The 8,088-nt window shown below is 40.7% G+C and overlaps 1 pseudogene; it reads left to right on the forward strand.

The window, feature by feature from the left end:
• Positions 1-3,252: 3,252 nt before the first annotated feature.
• LOC149218154 (ABC transporter G family member 33-like) lies at positions 3,253-4,720 on the forward strand (annotated as a pseudogene).
• Positions 4,721-8,088: the final 3,368 nt, after the last annotated feature.

An 8,088-nucleotide genomic window follows, 5' to 3' on the forward strand; every position in this document is an offset into this window, starting at 1 on the left:
TTACCAGACACATATGAATGAGGCTCTTGATCTCATTAATAAAGGAGAATGGGCAAGGTATCACAAGATGGTGGGCCTATACGAAGGTTAAAGTGGGGAACTGCAAGCCTTATTGTGCATGCTTCTGTTACACCAATTGTTCTTCCTATTGTACACAGTGGGTTTGAACAGGTAATGCCGGAGAAGCACTGGTTCGGAAGAAGGCCACTTCTTCCTCTTTGTCTAAAAAAAAACATTAATATTGTTGTCGGCGAACCTATGGAGTTTGATATTTCCACACTTCAGTAGAGAGCTGAGTCTGTGTCGAGAGTTCTTAGAGCATCCGGGGATGAATGCAATGAAGGAAACAAGGTCCATCTCAACAGCTCTGGATGGCCAACAGGATTATGTAAAGGATTAGATGAAATCGCGCAGAAATGGCTTTTCATACATATCTCGGATCACATTCGAAATGCCATGCAGAAAGCTGTGCGCAAAAGCCAGGTCTCTTAGTAAAAACGACCATAAATAATTTACACCTCATGTAGCTGAGCATTGACCTGTAGTGATTTTCTCCTATCAAAATGTGCTTCAAGGATCTGCTTAAAGGGTGTGGTATATGGCCCAAGAGCGCTATTCAAACGGAGCCAAAATACTTTAAATTGGAACGAAGATATACATCACAGCCGAAGATATAACATTCGATTTCTATTTCAAGACCTCAGTTAATAAGTCAAAAAGATCTGCACTCCAGTTTGTCGGCCATCAGAGGGATTCTTGCAATTATAGTTGAACGGCTCATTTTTTATCGACCTGTAGGGAGAAATTTTTGGTCTATTTATTGTATGCGCTGATCTTTAGGAATCGATGAGTGGCTTTTACTATTTTTCATAGTGCCAGTTGAAACAATTCCATCTTTTCATGGATCGGTTTTCTTCTGAGCCGTTTAATGTATTAAATAATCATTTGTAAGAGTGTAGAAAAAAAGAGAGAGAGTTCTGAGAGCTGGTGGAGGAGAACAGAGAGCTTACTTGTACAGTTTTTGACAGAGAGTTTAATGAAAAATACAGCTCTAACCCCTAATATTCCTGTGGTATGACAATTTAGCATAAGTTTTCCTTCTGTTTCATATGTAACCTGTTATGTTTTCATTTCACTTCATGATCATTTCCAATTGAAAAAATGAAGTGTTTAGGTAGAATTCATAATATTTTATGCTCTGCCTATAAGTTTGTTCATATTTAATGTTTTCTTCTGTTTGACAAGGATTCATCCTCTATGCCCTTGTTAGCTCCTCAGCAGTCTTGCCATTCCATTTAATCTCAATGTGATGTTAAATTTCTTGCCTACCTTGCCTCAGGAGATAATCTGTGTTTTGGTTATATTTCTCTGTTCAAGCTGTTTCTTTGCCCCATGCAGCCCAGAAAACCCCATCATCCATTAAAACCCCTTTTTCTATCAATTACTAGCCTAAAATCAGTTTCTTTTAAAGTCATCTCAGCCCCTTTTAGAAAACTTTTTGCTGAGATAGACCGGAGAGAGCCCTCTCCTGTCCTCGTAGGGCTAGCTACGAGGCTAAGTGGTTTGATGTTACCTTGAGTTTCGCCTTCTTCAGCCTGAGGCAAATTCAAGCGCTAACATATTGGCGACCATACTGGGGAGAACATTCGACTTGTTGATTGTCTTGTCCCAGTACATGAAATCAAATTGCAAATCTGATGCTGATGGTGGACAACAGTCAGACACATATGCAGGCTGAACCATTCACCTAGCAACTCCAATTCGATCCAGACATTCTAGTGCTTGTTGATTCACTCATGCAATGGTGGGGTATGTGGCAAACCTTACCCTGTGTGAAGATGTAGAAGAAATAAGAAATGAGTTAGCAAATACTGAATTTGATGAAGATGTTTTCAGTGCCTTGCTTCATTGGTTGAAATCTCCAAAGTTCCCTTGGTTCAAAACTAAATTTTGTGAGTTAATTGTTGAAAGAATCGAAAAGGAGATTCAATGTTTAGATGAGCAGATCTAGTCATATGATTTCCAAGACCCTAAAAAGTTCTTGGAAATCCTTCCTCCTTCGCAACAAGAAATCATAGAACTACCTACAGATGTTTACATCGACAGTGTGCTGCTGGAAGTATGTATTGCAGAGTTGGGGCAGCCAACAGAGTCCGACTTCCGTGATCCAATGGCAACTTACATGGAAATGTTTTTCAGTTTGATTGATAGATCAGGCTGTCTGGTACGTGACCAGGCTCATTATGTGCATGAAGGGCTGCCAGCAATAACATCTCTGTCCTGGTGGAAGCATTCTCAAGCGGCATCATTTTCAGGTTTACTTGAATGGTTGATCTGGCATTTTAGTATTACCTGATCTATTGTTTTTACAGCAAAGTAGGGTAGATGTTGTAAATAAATAAGCAGCCAAAAGGCAACATTTTGTTCCAGTTTCATTACAGTTTAGTTTGAAGTTTGCCGAATTAGTCTTTCAAACAATTTAGTTCCAGTTAATAAGTTGAGTCTTCAGTTGTGTTGATTTGTTGAAATAATGGACTCCATTGCCCAATGTATGGAGGCACTGTCTGCTCTCCCAAAGTTCTGCGGTTCTTGGCACCTCCAAAAAGCGGCAGCTGCCATCCCTAGTGGAGCCGATGTTAGACTCCGTCTTGTCAGTCAATTGATTCTTCTTCAAAACCCTGTTTTGAAGAAGAAATCATCAAGTTTGTTTGATGATGTGGTTTGGGATGGATTTGAGGAAACTGATGACCATATTGTGCCTGCTCCTGAAGACGCACAAGAAGGTACTTGGATGGTGAAAGGTGATTATAGGAAAAAGCCTCTCAATGTTCTATCTAAAAGTACAGAATAAAAGCCTGTAGGGAATAAAAATGCTTTGCACAGGGAAAAGGAGGATGTTATGGCATGTGTAAATGGCAAGGAGGAACCATCGACTCAGTTGCTGGATATGGATCCATGGTGTGATGAACGAGAAAAACAAGCAGGCATCCTTCCAAAGGCAGATTTTGACACATTTGTAAAAGCAACTTCAATTGAAGGTTTGAGAGGAAACCTTCAAGTAGACTATATTTTAAAGTTTCCTCTATATCTTCATGTTTGTACAGATGGTTTTGGTGGCCTGCATTACAATGTCAGTTTTCATCCGGACAAGAATGAAAATCGACATGGAGCATGGAAATTACTACTTGGGTGCTCTGTTCTTCTCACTTATTATCAATATGTTCAATGGCTATGCGGGAGATAACGATGACTATGGCTCGACTGCCCGTATTTTTCAAACAGAGAGACATTTTGTTGTACCCAGCATGGACATACACTATTCCAACAGTTGTCTTGAAAATTCCTGTGTCGTTGATCGAGTCTTTTGCTTGGACTGCCATTACATATTATGTCACTGGATTTGCCCCTGAAGTGAGCAGGTTTTTTGGGCAATTTCTAGCTCTCTTTTGTCTGCATCAGTTATCATCATCATTATTTCGCCTTATAGCTGGGATTTGCCGGACGATGGTCATATCTAACAGTGGAGGCTCATTTTGTCTATTGATTATCTTCGTACTTAGTGGATTTATTATTCCACGAAGTTCAGTTCCCAAATGGTGGCTATGGGGTTACTGGATCTCGCCATTAGCCTATGCAGAGACAGCAATCACAGTCAATGAATTTCTTGCTCCCCGCTGGGAAAAGCCGTTCTCTTCAAACATGACTATTGGGCAATTTGTTCTTCAGAGTCATGGCCTCTTTGGGAAAGCTCATTTCTATTGGGTTAGTGTGGGTGCTATGGTTGGATTTACATTCTCCGCAGCTGATGAACAAGGACTAAACCATGCATTGGATCGTGCTATTACTTACTATAGAAAAAGCCAAATTGGTGGCTAGAACTTGTTAAGAAGGCGATAACAATAGATTTTAGCTGGGATTCTTCTGCTACTCAGTATGAAGAGCTTTATGAATAGGCTCTGGCAAGAGCAAGAGCCCAACAAACCCGCATTTCTAGCTCCACTCGACAATTTGCTTCAAATTTATTTATGTTTTGATAATATAACAATTTGAAGAAAACAAACATGGTTGGATGATCCACTTATGTGGGGGTTTAAGGGTTCTCCTATTACGAATTGGAAGCAAGCTCGTTGGACTGTCATAGCTGAGGACATTTGTTTCACAAATCCTTTCTTTACATACTTCTTTCGACTTGGCAAATGCATCCCTATTACAAGAGGTGTTGGCATTTACCAGACACATATGAATGAGGCTCTTGATCTCATTAATAAAGGAGAATGGGCAAGGTATCACAAGATGGTGGGCCTATACGAAGGTTAAAGTGGGGAACTGCAAGCCTTATTGTGCGTGCTTCTGTTACACCAATTGTTCTTCCTATTGTACACAGTGGGTTTGAACAGGTAATGCCGGAGAAGCACTGGTTCGGAAGAAGGCCACTTCTTCCTCTTTGTCTAAAAAAAAAAACATTAATATTGTTGTCGGCGAACCTATGGAGTTTGATATTTCCACACTTCAGCAGAGAGCTGAGTCTGTGTCGAGAGTTCTTAGAGCATCCGGGGATGAATGCAATGAAGGAAACAAGGGCCATCTCGACAGCTCTGGATGGCCAACAGGATTGTGTAAAGGATTAGATGAAATCGCGCAGAAATGGTTTTTCATACATATCTCGGATCACATTCGAAATGCCATGCAGAAAGCTGTGCGCAAAAGCCAGGTCTCTTAGTAAAAACGACCATAAATAATTTACACCTCCTGTAGCTGAGCATTGACCTGTAGTGATTTTCTCCTATCAAAATGTGCTTCAAGGATCTGCTTAAAGGGTGTGGTATATGGCCCAAGAGCGCTATTCAAACGGATCCAAAATACTTTAAATTGGAACGAAGATATACATCACAACCGAAGACATTACATTCGATTTCTATTTCAAGACCTCAGTTAATAAGTCAAAAAGATCTGCACTCCAGTTTGTCGGCCATTAGAGGGATTCTTGCAATTATAGTTGAACAGCTCATTTTTTATCGACCTGTAGGGAAAAATTTTTGGTCTATTTATTGTATGCGCTGATCTTTAGGAATCGATGAGTGGCTTTTACTATTTTTCATAGTGCCAGTTGAAACAGTTCCATCTTTTCATGGATCGGTTTTCTTCTGAGCCGTTTAATGTATTAAATAATCATTTGTAAGAGTGTAGAAAAAAAGAGAGAGAGTTCTGAGAGCTGGTGGAGGAGAACAGAGAGCTTACTTGTACAGTTTTTGACAGAGAGTTTAATGAAAAATACAGCTCTGACCCCTGAGATTCCTGTGGTATGACAATTTAGCATAAGTTTTCCTTCTGTTTCATATGTAACCTGTTATGTTTTCATTTCACTTCATGATCATTTCCAATTGAACAAATGAAGTGTTTAGGTAGAATTCATAATATTTTATGCTCTGCCTATAAGTTTGTTCATATTTAATGTTTTCTTATGTTTGACCAGGATTCATCCTCTATGCCCTTGTCAGCTCCTCAGCAGTCTTGCCATTCCATTTAATCTCAATGTGATGTTAAATTTCTTGCCTACCTTGCCTCAGGAGATAATCTGTGTTTTGATTATATTTCTCTGTTCAAGTTGTTTCTTTGCCCCATGCAGCCCAGAAAACCCCATCATCCATTAAAACCCCTTTTTCTATCAATTTACTAGCCTAAAATCAGTTTCTTTTAAAGTCATCTCAACCCCTTTTAGAAAACTTTTTGCTGAGATAGACCGGAGAGAGCCCTCTCCTGTCCTCGTAGGGCTAGCTACGAGGCTAAGTGGTTTGATGTTACCTTGAGTTTCGCCTTCTTCAGCCTGAGGCAAATTCAAGCGCTAACACACTGGTTCATGAGTTTACCTAGGGATAGTATCACCACTTGGGCTCAAATGCAACAAGCCTTCAACAATAAGTATAGGGACTACTGCAGATCCAAAGATACCAAAGAGAAAAATTTTAGAACGACCTTGGGACATGATGAATATTTAGAAGATTATGAGGAAAGCTTCCATCTCAGCTACAAAACGGCTAGGTGCACCCTTGATACTGAATCGCTTAAGCTAGTCCTTCTTAGGGGGATCAAGTAATATCTCCTAAAGACCCTAATCTTGTTGTCATGAGGGGACATCTACCAGTTACCCTATGACGATATCAAGGTAGTTTTCAAGAATCATTTTAGGGAAGCTAGAAAGAAGGGTAGGTCTAGTCAAGTTGTGGCCAGTTCGTCCTCTTCCAACACATCCATAAAAAGTAAAATTGGGAACATGTTGGAAGACTTTAAGAGTGAAATCGTGAATACCCTTTCTCTGCAAATGGACACCATGCAGATCAAGAGGAAGCAAGAGGAAGAATAGAGAGCATTAGCTATATTCTACCCTAGATGCACCAAGAGGCACCCTAGAAATGAATGTCCATTGAATCTCATAGAAATTTTCTCGGTCTGTGAGGAAAAGCACTCCACAGAAAAGTGCCCTTCCCTGCCTGGATTAAAATTTGTGTATCATAGAACTAAAGGGGTGACTGAACAACTCTGCTACAACAATCAAAGGAGGCCTCAAGGACCTCGACCATACCAGCAAGGCATGTAAGGGGAATGCTATTCATATTACTATCCTAATCAGAATGCATCCATTCCCTCCTGGTGTCCTCCCACTCATCCTTCGTGGTCCACACCTTATCCCTGGTCTTTTGCACCTCAATACCATTCCCAATCTGCCAACCAACCATTTCATTCATATGCTCCTCCACAACCTCAGTGGAATGCACCATCCCAAGGGTGGAGGCCCCCATACAACTAAGCTCCAGCTCTATTTCTTCCACCTCCATCTCAACCACAGCTCCTACACCCTGCTCCACCTAAACAATCTCAAATGCCTTCCCAACCAAATCCAAACACGAACAATAGACATGCACAAAAATTCTACAATGGAGAAACATCCTACCTTGCATATGATGTAGAAATTCATGAAATTAACCTTAGTTCTGGAAGAGTGCTTCTGGATAACCAACCTCCATCTCCACCTGAGGGGCATGAAGAGGAAAAAGAGGAAAGTGTCCCTCAAGAAAATCCACCTCCTTTTCCTCAGAGATTAATCCATCATATCTAGCACACCCCAGAAGAGACTAAACTTCTAGGTGAGTTGAAAAAACTGTGTCATAATCCCGCTTCTCCAATCTATCAAAGATGTCCCCATCTACAACAATTCAATCAAGGAGAAGTGTTTCAAACTTTTGGGAAGGCGAGAGAAAGACACCCCTACCATTAATGTCATTGGACAATTGTCCAACTTAATGTTGGGGTGGGTGATTTTCCCAAAGTATCTAGATCCTGGAAATCTTGTAATAGATGTGCACATTGATGGCAACATTGTCCCCCATACCTTGATCGATATAGGGGCTGCCATCAATGTTATGACTAAGGATAATATGATTAAAGTGAATCTCCAGGGATCATTAAGAAATACCACAACAATCTTGCAGCTTTCGAACAGATCCATAGTAGCTCCCGAGGGAATTGTTGAGGACGTGATGGTCTCCATTGATTCCTGGGAATACCCTGTTGACTTAATAGTTCTCCAACCTAAGACCAAGTTCAACGGTTATCCTCTCATCCTTGGGAGGCCATGGTTAGCCACTGTCGATGCTTACATAAGTTGCAGGTTGGGAACATGACCATTAAAAATGGGCATATGTCTAAGCAATCGGTCTGGTACCCTCCTACTCAACCATGTCTAGAGAATGACTTACCTTTATGGTTAGAAGAGGAGGAAGAAGATGAAGTCTACTCTTCCCCAATATATACCCTAGATGGTACTATAGGAGGGGGGAAACCTGATGAAGATGACCTGATTGAGTAAATATTCCATAATCAACCCCCCAACACCATGTCTCTTGAGGAGTTAGTAAAGGAAGCCAAATGCAACCCTTGGATTGATATATGCTTAGTTGAGTCAAGCCCTACTCATGTCAAGATGATAGAATTCAGCCCTGAAAGAGGATTGAAAATCAACCCCTCTCTTTGTACACCAAGAAGAGGAGTTATGTGACATGCTAAGAAAGCATTTGGATGCTTTTGCTTGGA

The sequence above is a fragment of the Pinus tabuliformis genome, chromosome Q (assembly GCF_031772625.1).
Source record: "Pinus tabuliformis cultivar Carrire ecotype Pingquan chromosome Q, CPIR1, whole genome shotgun sequence".
In the NCBI taxonomy this organism is placed as follows: domain Eukaryota; kingdom Viridiplantae; phylum Streptophyta; class Pinopsida; order Pinales; family Pinaceae; genus Pinus; species Pinus tabuliformis.